We start from the raw sequence: 15000 nt of genomic DNA, 5'->3' as shown, positions 1-15000 counted from the left end.
CGCACGTCGCAAACCGCACCGTTCTCAGTAGAAACGGGCCAACTCGTTCGCAAATCCTCCGACGAACGAGGGAAGGGACGTGGCTGATGAATGCCGCGGGTGACAAACACCAGCGACCACACACAAAGTAGCGAAGGAAGTGTTTCCAAAACTCCAATGGTCACCAAGATGAAGTGGCAAAGCGTCAGACTGTGAGTAGGAACTCGAACTCACCCTGTCACTTATCACCACCATACGATCAAACCTTTCACTCGGGACAACACAGCTCATAGGAGAGAAAAACAGAGATTGTTAATAAGGCACTTCAGTAGTTCACTAATACCGGGGGAGAAGGTGGTAAACAAAAACAAAACTGGGAAGTCATATGACTCTCTACAGAGTTCATCAAACTAAGAATGACGCAAGCTTATTATTAAACTAAAAACTAAAACAAGATCAAAAGGTTGGAAAAGTATTAACAACTTATAATCAAATTATAATGAATTTACTTTACTCTAATACCTTTCTCCCCCTACAAAAAATTTTTTATCAAATAGAGTAAAAAAAATTTATACATCCTAAAGAATCAATTAAATCTAAAAATAAAATAAATCTCAAAAGTAAAGATAACCTTAATATAAACATGCATAGGATTATCTAATACAGTACACACAATGGTGCATTACATATCCTGAAACAAAAAGGTCAGCATTAAATATAACTCAAACATACCAAGATATAAACAGTCTAATTAAACACAGAACCTGAAAAAAAACCTAAAGCCAAGAGCAAAATGTATTAAATCACAGAAAATGATAATGTTCCGAAATTCCAAAAGTCCTTGCTAAAACTCAAAGTCATAATAAATGGCACAAAGAGCTATCTATCTGCTAATCAGAAACTAAGACTAATATAGAACAGAATATTTCTTACAGCCAATAATTAAACTAAAAACGACACTGGCAAAAAAAAAAAAATATCACATAAATAAACGAAACAACCGAACAATGTCAGAATAAACCATAAAGTCAGCACTTGCTTTCACTCTTAATGAACACAAAGAGGAACGAGCAGGGCGAAAGAGGCAGGGAAAGACCAAAAAAAAAAAAAAAAAAAAAAAAAAACACTTTACATCCTAGACAAGGTGTCCGGGATCTTATTATCAGATCCTTTAATATGCTTAATTACCAAGTTGAGCTCTTGCAGTTGCAAGGCCCAGCGTAAAATTCTTTGGTTAGACCTTTTCATCCGTTCAATAAACACTAACGGATCATGATCCGTCCATACCTCCACTGGAAAAGAAAGATTAGTTAAGTATGGTTTAAAATGAGATATGGTACGGATCAGGGCGAGAGCCTCTTTCTCAATAGTTGAATACTTACGCTCTGCCGTTAACAACTTTTTGCTGTAGTAGGATATTGGGTACACCTCCTTGTCTTCACCCTTTTGAAAGAGAACTCCTCCAATACCTATATCACTAGCGTCAACAGCAATTATAAAGGGAGCTTGAAAATTCGGAGAAACCAAAATAGGTTTAGACATGAGAATAGTCTTAATTCTAATGAATGCTTCTTCACACTCACTAGTCCAAATGAATTTCTTATTTTTTTTTTGTAAAAGATCATTCAGGGGACGGGCAATGTCAGAAAAGTTCCTAACGAACCTTCTATAGTAGCCCATCATACCCAACACCTTTCGAACTTCTCGGACATTGCATGGTCTCTTTAAATTAGTTATAGCCTCGACGTTAGCCTGTTTTGGGGCTATATGACCAAGACCAACCTCATGACCCAGATACACATCTTTAGCCTTACCAAATTCGCATTTAGCGAGGTTAATAACTAAACCCGCAGCACGGAGAGCTTCAAAGACATTACGTAATCTGAGTAAAGGAGTTTTCCAATCATTACTGTAGACAACAAGATCATCAATGTAAATCTCAGTACCTTCTAATCCACAGACCACACGGTTCATTAATCTTTGAAAAGTACAAGCAGCATTCCTCATCCCAAAAGGCATGACCTTGCATTCATACAAGCCGAATGGGGTGACAAATGCTGCTAATCTCTCTTGCTCGATCCGACAAAGGAACTTGCCAGTAGCCCTTGAGCAAATCCAATTTTGTGATATACTTTGCTGAACCAATGCGGTCTATGAAGTCGTCAATTCTAGGAAGGGGAAAGGAATCATTTTTAGTATGCATATTAACTTTACGATAGTTCACACACATCCGATACCGTCCATCGGATTTCTTCACCAATACTATAGGGGAGCACCAAGGACTAACAAAAGGTTGTATCAAATCATGCTTCAACATATATTCTATTTCCTTATTGACTATATCCATTTTAGTGGGATTTAGTCTATAAGGGCTTTGTTTAATTGGTGAAGCTTCTCCTACTACCACATCATGTTCAATTAAACTAGTCAATCCGGGAGTCTCTCTAACCAAATCTGAAAAAGAATGAATTAAACTCTCCATTTCCCTTCTTTGATTTAGATCAAGATGCTTCAGATGTTCATCCAACCCATCCAAACATTGCACATTCTTGGATAGAGCATCCGAAGGTAGTTGATTAATTATTTCCTCAGACCCATCAGGAAGCACATCTGCCACCAAAGAAACCGATTCATACCCGATTTCCAAAGTATCAGATCTACTAGAGACATAAGGTTTCAGTCGGTTAATGTGAAAAATTCGACACTTTCGTTTGGTCCCGGGAGCTTCTATTTCATAATTAAGATCGGATAACTTCCTCAACACCTTCCAAGGCCCCTTATACCTGGGTTCAAGGAAGTTATCCGAATCAGTACCCAACACTAAAACTAATTCCCCAGGCTCAAACGACCGTGCTCGAGTTTTCTTGTCATAATTACTTTTCATAGCAGCCTGAGAGTTAGCTAAATTTTCTCTAGCAAACTTCCAGGCGCTAGAAAGTTTTTCTTTAAGGTTATCAACAAATTCACCCACGTTCGTCTCCTTTATTTGATCGGACTCCAAAACTTCATATAGAATTTCTAAGGGACCCCGTATTTTATGTCCAAAGACTAACTCAAAAGGAGCCACACCCGTGGATGAATTTGGATGACTTCTAAGAGCAAAGAGAGCAAAAGGAAGACCCTTATCCCATTCCTCTCCATGCTCATAGCAAAATCTCCTTAAAATTGATTTAAGAGTCTGATGGAATCTTTCCACCACTCCCTGACTCTCTGGATGGTAAGGAACACTAGTAGTGTGCAGAATGGCCAGACCTGCACACTTACTTCGAAATTCCTTACTAGTAAAATTAGTTCCACAATCAGTTTGTATCTTACGAGGGATTCCATACCTCGAAAAGAAAATTACCAACTGGTCAAATACAGCCTTAGATGTGATTTTCTTCATGGGAATGGCTTCGGGAAATCGCGATGCCCGATCCATCACAGTCAATAAATAGATAAAACCTGTTTTAGTTTTAGGCAGGGGGCCTACTATATCAACTACTAGCTCACTAAATGGCTCGCCAATAGCTAGTATAGGATATAAAGGTGCTTTTACAATTGCCTGATTAGGTTTACCTACCACTTGGCACACTGGACATTCTTTCACATATTGTTTTACTGACGATTTCATTCCTGGCCACAAAAACATTTAGCCAAACGACGGAACGTCTTCCAGACACCGAAATGACCAGAGAATGCATCATCATGAGATAGATTCAATATTTGTCTCTGAAAGTGAGAAGGCACCACTATTTGCTCAATACGAGACATTTGGGGATCATTAGCAACCAGGGAATGACTCACCCTATATAACAGGCCCCTTTTTACCCAGAATCGAGGCTTTGTCAAGTCAGAAGTATCACCCAAATTAAAATTATACTCTCTTTTCTGGGCTTCAATAAAAGCTGTTCGATCCCAATCTGGAATTTGATTATCACTACTTATTACATTACTTACTACTGACCCGGGTCTTCCTACATCTACGTCTACCTCTAAACTACTCAAATTTAACTCTTAATCATTATTTAATAAGTCTGCAGCACTTGCTGCAGCTCTAATGGTAACCGCCACTGGACACTTATTGATTTACAATATTGGAAATAATTACTAGCTATCACTATTAATCATATCATTTCCCAATATGCCATCAATACCAGCTATAGGAATACTCTCGACAACGGTCCACTCGATCTTTCCATAATACCCAGGGAATGACAACATTACCTCTGTTAAAGGAGCCGAAACTATTGTGTTCGGGAAACCTCCCAGAACAATAAAGTTCCCTGAATACTTCACCAAACCATTCAAACTGCTTTCCAGCACTAACGAACGAGCAGACTTTGTATCTCTCAAGAACTTAACATCAATAATGACAGAATTATATATTACTTTATCAGGCCATATGTATTTATCATACTTCAGTCATTCCTGTGGATTATTATTTCCATCTCCAGGCGTACAATTACTACCACTATCACTACCAATTATGGGCAATTTTACGTCAGGAGATGTACTTGGCATTAAAGCCACAGGATTATTTTTTTGAAGATAATTTGTTCTGGCTTGACATTGAGCTTGGAAATGACCGGGTTTCTTACACCAGAAACAAGTCTTCACATTATTGTTTCTCGTTCCAGAACTACCTCCATTGGAAAATACACGAGTACCAGGTTTACCCGTGAATCTTCCATTGTTACTAGCAGGGAAATTATTTTGAACCACTGAATTCTTAGGCTTATTATTATCACCTCTTACTCCTTTATGAAAATTCGCTGACTACTACATTATTACTTTTATCTTTGCTGACGAAATTGCCTGAACCTGTTCTATGAGTCAAGACAAATTCGTCAGCCACTTGAGCTGCCTTACCTAAATTAGTGACCTTTACTTCTTCCAAATAAATTCTTAGTTCTTTGGAGCAAGATTTCTTAAACTCCTCCAAAAGCATTAGTTCTCTCAAGGAAGAAAAGGTGACAACTTGACGACTTTTCAACCAGTCGTCAAACTGTTCCTCCTTGAACCTGGCAAATTCTACATACGATAAGGAAGGATGTTTATTAAAATTTCTAAACTTTAATCTGTATGCCTCAGGGACCAAATCATATGCTTTTAAAATTAGTGCCTTTACCTTGTGATAATCCCTGGCTATCCCTTCCTCCAAGGCATTATATACCCTGATTGCCTTGCCTATCAATTTACACTGGATTAGCACCGTCCATATCTCTGGTGGCCAAGACAATCGTGTAGACACCCTCTCAAAGGCCTTGAAGAATTCTGGAACATTTCTTTCATCAAAAATGGGGACCAATTTTAATGCAGCCCCAATATTAAACCTTTCAGGCTGGCTACCTCGTGGGGTACTAAATTGGTTTGGAGCCCCCTGTAACCTAGCCATTTCCAAATTAATGTTGGCCATCTCTATCTCATGCCTCCTCACCCTCTCGTTCTCCGCATGTTCCAATTTCAACAACTCTATCCTTTTACAAATTAAGTCATATTCCTGAATTTCCTTTGAATTAGAATTTACAGGAACAGTAGGAACTGCTGGCCCTAAATTCTCTTCAGACAAGAAAAGGTTTTTGGATATATTTCCCTTTGGCAGCAAATTGGCCGGACCTTCATAAATAACTCCAGTCTGAGGAGGATCATCAAATAACGAAAAACCTGCATCACCACTAATGCCATTATCATCTGCAACTACCCTATCATCATTTCCTAATTCACTACCTCTATCACTAATATTTTCACCAAGTGACCCTTCAGCCTCAGCCAAACCTTGCATGACACAGTTCTTTACCATTATTAGCAATTTCCTCTTTGTATCAGTCCCTTTGAAAGGAATACCCAACCATCTAGCACAACTAACCAGATATTCCTTACCTAGTATTGGTAAATGACTAATACAGTCGGCTGACCCTAAGAACTCTGCAGGACTAAACTCAAACTCTTCCAAATTATCCATAGTGATAGGAGGGAAAGGTATTTCCAAAAAAAAAAAAAAAAAATACTATAACCCCCACTGAGGAGCGTTCCAAAGTCCCAACTACTGTGTACCCCTGAGCGCAAATCCTGTCACGGTCACCAGATTGTTAAGGCCGTATTTACGGCCGTAATTTCAAGGGTTCTTTTTATTCAGAATTTGCGGTCAGTAAAAATGTAACACAGCAACTCGGGAACAAAAGAACAAACACCTCAACAGAAGTTACAATATTTATTTACAAACAAAAAAAATATAAGTAATGGTTGGTAATGATAATAAACAAAATTAATGAATATACAAATTGAGGGAAAAACAACCTTAAGATCTTTAAAAGATCACCTACAACTAAGTTAATCCCTAGGCTAAGAAATAGGAAGATTTGAAATACAACATTTCAGGCAGCTATCTTTCAAAATCACTGGCCAGAAAAACTAACCTAACAAACTAAGATAGGTAGAAGGAAGAAAAAGAAAATAAATGAAAAACTTAATATTATTCCTACCTAGCACAAACAAACTAACTTAAATGTTAAACTTAACTTTATAAATGATAAATTACAAAAACCAAATAATATTACAAATTTACACAGAGAATCATCACAAAAAGCTCGGTAGATTGTTCCATCAGGCCATACAAGGTCCAGAAGACCGTACTGCAAACAAGGGCGTGCACATCTACAGGTACTCTGCGATCCACGATCGTCGTAAATAACAATAAAAATATTTCATACCTGTAGTATGCCGCCCTACGTATCTCCACGAGTTCCAAGAACTCACTGACGCTGATGAGCAGGTCAACTGGATCAAGCTGCAATGCCCGAAGGCAATCCAAAATGCCACAGGAACGCCAAGGGTGGTAGCCTCCGAGAATCCGGGACTTCAACGGATCTCGCACGTCGCAAACCGCACCGTTCTCAGTAGAAACGGGCCAACTCGTTCGCAAATCCTCCGACGAACGAGGGAAGGGACGTGGCTGATGAATGCCGCGGGTGAAAAACACCAGCGACCACACACAAAGTAGCGAAGGAAGTGTTTCCAAAACTCCAAAGGTCACCAAGATGAAGTGGCAAAGCGTCAGACTGTGAGTAGGAACTCAAACTCACCCTGTCACTTATCACCACCATACGATCAAACCTTCCACTCGGGTCAACATAGCTCATAGGAGAGAAAAACAGCGATCGTTAATAAGGCACTTCAGTAGTTCACTAATACGGGAGGAGAAGGTGGTAAACCAAAACCAAACTGAGAAGTCATATGACTCTCTACCGAGTTAATCAAACTAAGAATGACGTTGGCTTATTAATAAACTAAAAACTAGAAAAAGATCAAAAGGTTGGAAAAGTATTAACAACTTCTAATCAAATTATAATGAATTTACTATAATCTAATATATATATATATATATATATATATATATATATATATATATATATAAATATATATATATATATATATATATATATATATATATATATATATATATATATATATATATATATATATATATATATATATATACATATATATATATATATACATATATATATATATATATATATATATATATATATATATATATATATATATATATATATATATATATATATATATATATATATATATATATATATATATATATATATATATATATATATATATATATATATATATATATATATATATATATATATGTATATATATATATATATATATATATATATATATATATATATATATATATATATATATATATATTGTTAAGGCCATATTTACAGCCGTAATTTCAAGGGTTCTTTTTATTCAGAATTTGCGGTCAGTAAAAATGTAACAAGGCAACTCGGGAACAAAAGAACAAACACCTCAACAAAAGTTACAATATTTATTTACAAACAAAAAAAATATAATTAATGGTTGGTAATGATAATAAACAAAATTAATGAATATACAAATTGAGGGAAAACCAACCTTAAGATCTTTAAAAGATCACCTACAACTAAGTTAATCCCTAGGCTACCTTTCAAAATCACTGGCCAGAAAAACTAACTTAACAAACTAAGATAGGTAGTAGGAAGAAAGAGAAAATAAATGAGAAACTTATTATTATTCCTACCTAGCACAAACAAACTAACTTAAATGTTAAACTTAACTTTATAAATGATAAATTACAAAAACCAAATAATCTTACAAATTTACACAGAGAATCATCACAAAAAGCTCGGTAGATTGTTCCATCAGGCCATACAAGGTCCAGAAGACCATACTGCAAACAAGGGCGTGCACATCTACAGGTACTCTGCGATCCACGATCGTCGTAAATAACAATAAAAATATTTCATACCTGTAGTATACCGCCCTACGTATCTCCACGAGTTCCAAGAACTCACTGACGCTGATGAGCAGGTCAACTGGATCAAGCTGCAATGCCCGAAGGCAATCCAAAATGCCACAGGAACGCCAAGGGTGGTAGCCTCCGAGAATCCGGGACTTCACCGGATCTCGCACGTTGCAAACCGCACCGTTCTCAGTAGAAACGGGCCAACTCGTTCGCAAATCCTCCGACGAACGAGGGAAGGGACGTGGCTGATGAATGCCGCGGGTGACAAACACCAGCGACCACACACAAAGTAGCGAAGGAAGTGTTTCCAAAACTCCAAAGGTCACCAAGATGAAGTGGCAAAGCGTCAGACTGTGAGTAGGAACTCGAACTCACCCTGTCACTTATCACCACCAAACGATCAAACCTTCCACTCGGGACAACACAGCTCATAGGAGAGAAAAACAGAGATTGTTAATAAGGCACTTCAGTAGTTCACTAATACCGGGGGAGAAGGTGGTAAACAAAAACAAAACTGAGAAGTCATATGACTCTCTACAGAGTTCATCACACTAAGAATGACGCAAGCTTATTATTAAACTAAAAACTAAAACAAGATCAAAAGGTTGGAAAAGTATTAACAACTTATAATCAAATTATAATGAATTTACTTTACTCTAATACCTTTCTCCCCCTACAAAAATAAATTTATCAAATAGAGTAAAAAAATTTTATACATCCTAAAGAATCAATTAAATCTAAAAATAAAATAAATCTCAAAAGTAAAGATAACCTTAATATAAACATGCATAGGATTATCTAATACAGTACACACAATGGTGCATTACATATCCTGAAACAAAAAGGTCAGCATTAAATATAACTCAAACATACCAAGATATAAACAGTCTAATTAAACACAGAACCTGAAAAAAAACCTAAAGCCAAGAGCAAAATGTATTAAATCACAGAAAATGATAAAGTTCCGAAATTCCAAAAGTCCTTGCTAAAACTCAAAGTCATAATAAATGGCACAAAGAGCTATCTATCTGCTAATCAGAAACTAAGACTAATATAGAACAGAATATTTCTTACAGCCAATAATTAAACTAAAAACGACACTGGCAAAAAAAAAATATCACATAAATAAACGAAACAACCGAACAATGTCAGAATAAACCATAAAGTCAGCACTTGCTTTCACTCTTAATGAACACAAAGAGGAACGAGCAGGGCGAAAGAGGCAGAGAAAGACCAAAAAAAGAAAAAAAAAAAAAAAAAAAAAAAAAACACTTTACATCCTAGACAAGGTGTCCGGGATCGTATTATCAGATCCTTTAATATGCTTAATTACCAAGTTGAGCTCTTGCAGTTGCAAGGACCAGCGTAAAATTCTTTGGTTAGACCTTTTCATCCGTTCAATAAACAATAACGGATCATGATCCGTCCATACCTCCACTGGAAAAGAAAGATTAGTTAAGTATGGTTGAAAATGAGATATGGTACGGATCAGGGCGAGAGCCTCTTTCTCAATAGTTGAATACTTACGCTCTGCCGTTAACAACCTTTTGCTGTAGTAGGATATTGGGTACACCTCCTTGTCTTCACCCTTTTGAAAGAGAACTCCTCCAATACCTATATCACTAGCGTCAACAGCAATTATAAAGGGAGCTTGAAAATTCGGAGAAACCAAAATAGGTTTAGACATGAGAATAGTCTTAATTCTAATGAATGCTTCTTCACACTCACTAGTCCAAATGAATTTCTTATTTTTTTTGTAAAAGATCATTCAGGGGACGGGCAATGTCAGAAAAGTTCCTAACGAACCTTCTATAGTAGCCCATCATACCCAACACCTTTCGAACTTCTCGGACATTGCACGGTCTCTTTAAATTAGTTATAGCCTCAACGTTAGCCTGTTTTGGGGCTATATGACCAAGACCAACCTCATGACCCAGATACACAACTTTAGCCTTACCAAATTCGCATTTAGCGAGGTTAATAACTAAACCCGCAGCACGGAGAGCTTCAAAGACATTACGTAATCTGAGTAAAGGAGTTTTCCAATCATTACTGTGGACAACAAGATCATCAATGTAAATCTCAGTACCTTCTAATCCACAGACCACACGGTTCATTAATCTTTGAAAAGTACAAGCAGCATTCCTCATCCCAAAAGGCATGACCTTGCATTCATACAAGCCGAATGGGGTGACAAATGCTGCTAATCTCTCTTGCTCGATCCGACAAAGGAACTTGCCAGTAGCCCTTGAGCAAATCCAATTTTGTGATATACTTTGCTGAACCAATGCGGTCTATGAAGTCGTCAATTCTAGGAAGGGGAAAGGAATCATTTTTAGTATGCATATTAACTTTACGATAGTTTACACACATCCGATACCGTCCATCGGATTTCTTCACCAATACTATAGGGGAGCACCAAGGACTAACAAAAGGTTGTATCAAATCATGCTTCAACATATATTCTATTTCCTTATTGACTATATCCATTTTAGTGGGATTTAGTCTATAAGGGCTTTGTTTAATTGGTGAAGCTTCTCCTACTACCACATCATGTTCAATTAAACTAGTCAATCCGGGAGTCTCTCTAGCCAAATCTGAAAAAGAATGAATTAAACTCTCCATTTCCCTTCTTTGATTTAGATCAAGATGCTTCAGATGTTCATCCAACCCATCCAAACATTGCACATTCTTGGATAGAGCATCCGAAGGTAGTTGATTAATTATTTCCTCAGACCCATCAGGAAGCACATCTGCCACCAAAGAAACCGATTCATACCCGATTTCCAAAGTATCAGATCTACTAGAGACATAAGGTTTCAGTCGGTTAATGTGAAAAATTCGACACTTTCGTTTGGTCCCGGGAGCTTCTATTTCATAATTAAGATCGGATAACTTCCTCAACACCTTCCAAGGCCCCTTATACCTGGGTTCAAGGAAGTTATCCGAATCAGTACCCAACACTAAAACTAATTCCCCAGGCTCAAACGACCGTGCTCGAGTTTTCTTGTCATAATTACTTTTCATAGCAGCCTGAGAGTTAGCTAAATTTTCTCTAGCAAACTTCCAGGCGCTAGAAAGTTTTTCTTTAAGGTTATCAACAAATTCACCCACGTTCGTCTCCTTTATTTGATCGGACTCCAAAACTTCATATAGAATTTCTAAGGGACCCCGTATTTTATGTCCAAAGACTAACTCAAAAGGAGCCACACCCGTGGATGAATTTGGATGACTTCTAAGAGCAAAGAGAGCAAAAGGAAGACCCTTATCCCATTCCTCTCCATGCTCATAGCAAAATCTCCTTAAAATTGATTTAAGAGTCTGATGGAATCTTTCCACCACTCCCTGACTCTCTGGATGGTAAGGAACACTAGTAGTGTGCAGAATGGCCAGACCTGCACACTTACTTCGAAATTCCTTACTAGTAAAATTAGTTCCACAATCAGTTTGTATCTTACGAGGGATTCCATACCTCGAAAAGAAAATTACCAACTGGTCAAATACAGCCTTAGATGTGATTTTCTTCATGGGAATGGCTTCGGGAAATCGCGATGCCCGATCCATCACAGTCAGTAAATAGATAAAACCTCTTTTAGTTTTAGGCAGGGGGCCTAATATATCAACTACTAGCTCACTAAATGGCTCGCCAATAGCTAGTATAGGATATAAAGGTGCTTTTACAATTGCCTGATTAGGTTTACCTACCACTTGGCACACTGGACATTCTTTCACATATTGTTTTACTGACGATTTCATTCCTGGCCACGAAAACATTTAGCCAAACGACGGAACGTCTTCCAGACACCAAAATGACCAGAGAATGCATCATCATGAGATAGATTCAATATTTGTCTCTGAAAGTGAGAAGGCACCACTATTTGCTCAATACGAGACATTTGGGGATCATTAGCAACCAGGGAACGACTCACCCTATATAACAGGCCCCTTTTTACCCAGAATCAAGGCTTTGTCAAGTCAGAAGTATCACCCAAATTAAAATTATACTCTCTTTTCTGGGCTTCAATAAAAGCTGTTCGATCCCAATCTGGAATTATATTATCACTACTTATTACATTACTTACTACTGACCCGGGTCTTCCTACATCTACGCCTACCTCTAAACTACTCAAATTTAACTCTTAATCATTATTTAATAAGTCTGCAGCACTTGCTGTAGCTCTAATGGTAACCGCCACTGGACACTTATTGATTTACAATATTGGAAATAATTACTAGCCATCACTATTAATCATATCATTTCCCAATATGCCATCAATACCAGCTATAGGAATACTCTCGACAACGGTCCACTCGATCTTTCCATAATACCCAGGGAATGACAACATTACCTCTGTTAAAGGAGCCGAAACTATTGTGTTCGGGAAACCTCCCAGAACAATAAAGTTCCCTGAATACTTCACCAAACCATTCAAACTGCTTTCCAGCACTAACGAACGAGCAGACTTTGTATCTCTCAAGAACTTAACATCAATAATGACAGAATTATATATTACTTTATCAGGCCATATGTATTTATCATACTTCAGTCATTCCTGTGGATTATTATTTCCATCTCCAGGCGTACAATTACTACCACTATCACTACCAATTATGGGCAATTTTACGTCAGGAGATGTACTTGGCATTAAAGCCACAGGATTATTTTTTGAAGATAATTTGTTCTGGCTTGACATTGAGCTTGGAAATGACCGGGTTTCTTACACCAGAAACAAGTCTTCACATTATTGTTTCTTGTTCCAGAACTACCTCCATTGGAAAATACACGAGTACCAGGTTTACCCGTGAATCTTCCATTGTTACTAGCAGGGAAATTATTTTGAACCACTGAATTCTTAGGCTTATTATTATCACCTCTTACTCCTTTATGAAAATTCGCTGACTACTACATTATTACTTTTATCTTTGCTGACGAAATTGCCTGAACCTGTTCTATGAGTCAAGACAAATTCGTCAGCCACTTGAGCTGCCTTACCTAAATTAGTGACCTTTACTTCTTCCAAATAAATTCTTAGTTCTTTGGAGCAAGATTTCTTAAACTCCTCCAAAAGCATTAGTTCTCTCAAGGAAGAAAAGGTGACAACTTGACGACTTTTCAACCAGTCGTCAAACTGTTCCTCCTTGAACCTGGCAAATTCTACATACGATAAGGAAGGATGTTTATTAAAATTTCTAACTTTAATCTGTATGCCTCAGGGACCAAATCATATGCTTTTAAAATTAGTGCCTTTACCTTGTGATAATCCCTGGCTATCCCTTCCTCCAAGGCATTATATACCCTGATTGCCTTGCCTACCAATTTACACTGGATTAGCACCGTCCATATCTCTGGTGGCCAAGACAATCGTGTAGACACCCTCTCAAAGGCCTTGAAGAATTCTGGAACATTTCTTTCATCAAAAATGGGGACCAATTTTAATGCAGCCCCAATATTAAACCTTTCAGGCTGGCTACCTCGTGGGGTACTAAATTGGTTTGGAGCCCCCTGTAACCTAGCCATTTCCAAATTAATGTTAGCCATCTCTATCTCATGCCTCCTCACCCTCTCGTTCTCCGCATGTTCCAATTTCAACAACTCTATCCTTTTACAAATTAAGTCATATTCCTGAATTTCCTTTGAATTAGAATTTACAGGAACAGTAGGAACTGCTGGCCCTAAATTCTCTTCAGACAAGAAAAGGTTTGTGGATATATTTCCCTTTGGCAGCAAATTGGCCGGACCTTCATAAATAACTCCAGTCTGAGGAGGATCATCAAATAACGAAAAACCTGCATCACCACTAATGCCATTATCATCTGCAACTACCCTATCATCATTTCCTAATTCACTACCTCTATCACTAATATTTTCACCAAGTGACCCTTCAGCCTCAGCCAAACCTTGCATGACACAGTTCTTTACCATTATTAGCAATTTCCTCTTTGTATCAGTCCCTTTGAAAGGAATACCCAACCATCTAGCACAACTAACCAGATATTCCTTACCGAGTATTGGTAAATGACTAATACAGTCGGCTGACCCTAAGAACTCTGCAGGACAAAACTCAAACTCTTCCAAATTATCCATAGTGATAGGAGGGAAAGGTATTTCCAAAAAAAAAAAAAAAAAATACTATAACCCCCACTGAGGAGCGTTCCAAAGTCCCAACTACTGTGTACCCCTGAGCGCAAATCCTGTCACGGTCACCAGATTGTTAAGGCCGTATTTACGGCCGTAATTTCAAGGGTTCTTTTTATTCAGAATTTGCGGTCAGTAAAAATGTAACACAGCAACTCGGGAACAAAAGAACAAACACCTCAACAAAAGTTACAATATTTATTTACAAACAAAAAAAAATATAAGTAATGGTTGGTAATGATAATAAACAAAATTAATGAATATACAAATTGAGAGAAAAACAACCTTAAGATCTTTAAAAGATTACCTACAACTAAGTTAATCCCTAGGCTAAGAAATAGGAAGATTTGAAATACAACATTTCAGGCAGCTATCTTTCAAAATCACTGGCCAGAAAAACTAACCTAACAAACTAAGATAGGTAGAAGGAAGAAAAAGAAAATAAATGAGAAACTTAATATTATTCCTACCTAGCACAAACAAACTAACTTGAATGTTAAACTTAACTTAATAGATGATAAATTACAAAAACCAAATAATATTACAAATTTACACAGAGAATCATCACAAAAAGCTCGGTAGATTGTTC

Source organism: Palaemon carinicauda, chromosome 10, assembly GCF_036898095.1.
Source record: "Palaemon carinicauda isolate YSFRI2023 chromosome 10, ASM3689809v2, whole genome shotgun sequence".
In the NCBI taxonomy this organism is placed as follows: Eukaryota; Metazoa; Arthropoda; class Malacostraca; order Decapoda; family Palaemonidae; genus Palaemon; species Palaemon carinicauda.
The sequence above is the reverse complement of the archived record's forward strand: the minus strand, read 5'-3'. Positions refer to the sequence as shown.